Genomic DNA, 2,500 nt, shown 5'->3' with positions numbered 1-2,500 from the left:
ATTTCACCATGAGAATGTTAAAACGCATGTGTTGGTGTTCCTTCAGTTCGGTGATGATTTTAGTTGAGGTGAGAATAAAACTTTATTTTTTTAATGAATTTTTAGATACTGGGGTACCGCATTCGTACGTATCGCTTATACATAATAAAACAGCGCTAGCTGCATGTATTTCTGTATGTCTATATGGCTATATGCCTATATGTCTGTATATCCACCTGTCTGTATGTCTGTATACCCATCTGTCTGTATGTCTGTATATTCATATGACTGTATTTCTGTATATGCACATGTATGTATAGCCATGTCTGTATATCCACATGTAAGCATATCCATATGTATGTCCATATGACTGTAAGTCTGTATACCCTTATATCTGTATGTCTGTATATCCATATGACTTTACGTCTGTACACCCAAAGAACTGTCTGCATCGCCGTAAGTAATGTTACAGTTATGTTACAGTTAATTTTACAGTCTACATCACTTTCCCAAACGGTTTCTGTTAACGACACTTCACAGCGCAACACCTACTCACACAATTTGGATTTGTTAATAAAATCTTTCATTAAGTTCCAAAGCAATTTACCGAACTTTAAGGAAACAGATCGTGAGAACGCCACGGAAAATAAGGAGTGAATTTGAGAGATTAAGTTGTCTTAATTCGATTTTCTCAGACTTTTTAACTGAATCACGTGTTCTGACCTTTGGCAAGAAGAAGCATCTTGGGAATAATCTCACTGAAAGAGGAAGGGTATATTATTTTTTTTTTTTGTTTTATTTTTGTTCATGGTCGTTTTTGGTTGTCTGTGATTTTCGTAATGGTAATGGTAATAATGGTAATGAAAGGGAGTTTTTTTTTTTCTTTCGTTTGGCTCATGGGTGTAAATTTGGTAATAATAATGGTGATAATGATAATGGTAATTAAAGTGTTTTCTGTCTTTATTCGTGTTTTTTTGGGGGGGCACGAGTGCAAATTTTAGTAATAGTAATGGTAATGATGGTAATGGTAATTATGATGGTGACAGTGATGATGGTGATGGTGATTATTTTTATTGTTACTGTCAGTATTGATAAATGTATATTTTGAACTTAATATTATTAATATTATTATCATTATCATTATTATTGTTGTTGCTTTTATTTTTATTTTCACCATCATCATCGTTATTATTATCATTATTATCATCAAGATGAATATTATTTTTAAGATTATTATTCTCATCATCAATGTTATCACTATCATTATTATCTCCATCATCATTATTATTATCGAGAGTATCATTACTATTCTTATTCTTTTCATTGCATGATCATGAAAACATTCACATAACACCCTCCCCATCACTATCATCGCACTCCACCTCCATCCCCTCCACCTCGCCCTCACCTCCCTCCCCCCTCCCCTCCCACATCTCCCCCTCCACCTCCACCACCATATCCACCTCCAACTCACCCCCACCTCCAACTCACATCCCTCACACCATCTCCACTCCCCTCCACCTCCACCTCCACACCCTTCCACCTCCACTCACCTCACCACTCACTCCACCCACCTCCACCACCCCCAAACTCCACCTCACCTCCACCTCCACACCTCCTCCACCAATCTCCACCTCCACCTCCCCTCCCCCTCACCTCCACCACCATCTCACCTCCACCTCCCCCACCCCACCTCCACTCCACCTCCCACTCCACCTCCCCCCCATCTCCACCTTCCACTCCACCTCCCCCCTCCACCACCACCCTTTCCACCTCCACCTCCACCTCCACCTCCACCTCCTTTCCCTCCACCTCCACCTCCCTCCATCCACCTCCACCCCAACCTCTCCACCTCCAACCTCCACTCACCTTCACCACCAAAACTCCACCTTCACCTCCCCTCCAACCTCCACCTAACCTCACCTCCACCTCCACCTCACCACAATCTCACTCCAAACCTCCACCTCCACCTCCACTCCACCAATCCCCACTCACCCACCTTCCACCCCCAAACCTCCCTCCATCCCTCCACCTCCCCCTCCACTTTCACCACCTCCACCTCACCTCACCCACCTCCCCCACCACCTCCACCCACCTCACCTCCACCTCACCACCTTCTTTCAAAAATCACCCCCCATTCCCCCAAATCCCCATCACTCCCACATCACATCACCATCCCCCATCATCATCATCACATCACCATCATCTTTCGGGCCCCCATTTTTTTTTTTTTTTTTGGGGGGGGGAGGGGATCCAGATTACGAAACCCGATAAGACAGCATCGAAGTGATTATACAAACCCATTATGAGGGAGAGGCTCACGATCAGATCCTAGAACGTTAATACCGTCGCGATAGACAATTCATGCTTACCGATGAGTCTTTTTACCTTTTTACCTTTTTTTTTTTTTTCACGGCCGAGGGGGAGATGGAAATAGATTTTATTTCGAAGAGAAGGGGAAGGAAGAATTTTTTTTTTTTTTTTTGGGGGTGGGGGGAGGGGTGGGGAGGGGGGAGGGGGG

Source organism: Penaeus chinensis, chromosome 36, assembly GCF_019202785.1.
Source record: "Penaeus chinensis breed Huanghai No. 1 chromosome 36, ASM1920278v2, whole genome shotgun sequence".
Lineage (NCBI taxonomy): Eukaryota > Metazoa > Arthropoda > Malacostraca > Decapoda > Penaeidae > Penaeus > Penaeus chinensis.
The sequence above is the reverse complement of the archived record's forward strand: the minus strand, read 5'-3'. Positions refer to the sequence as shown.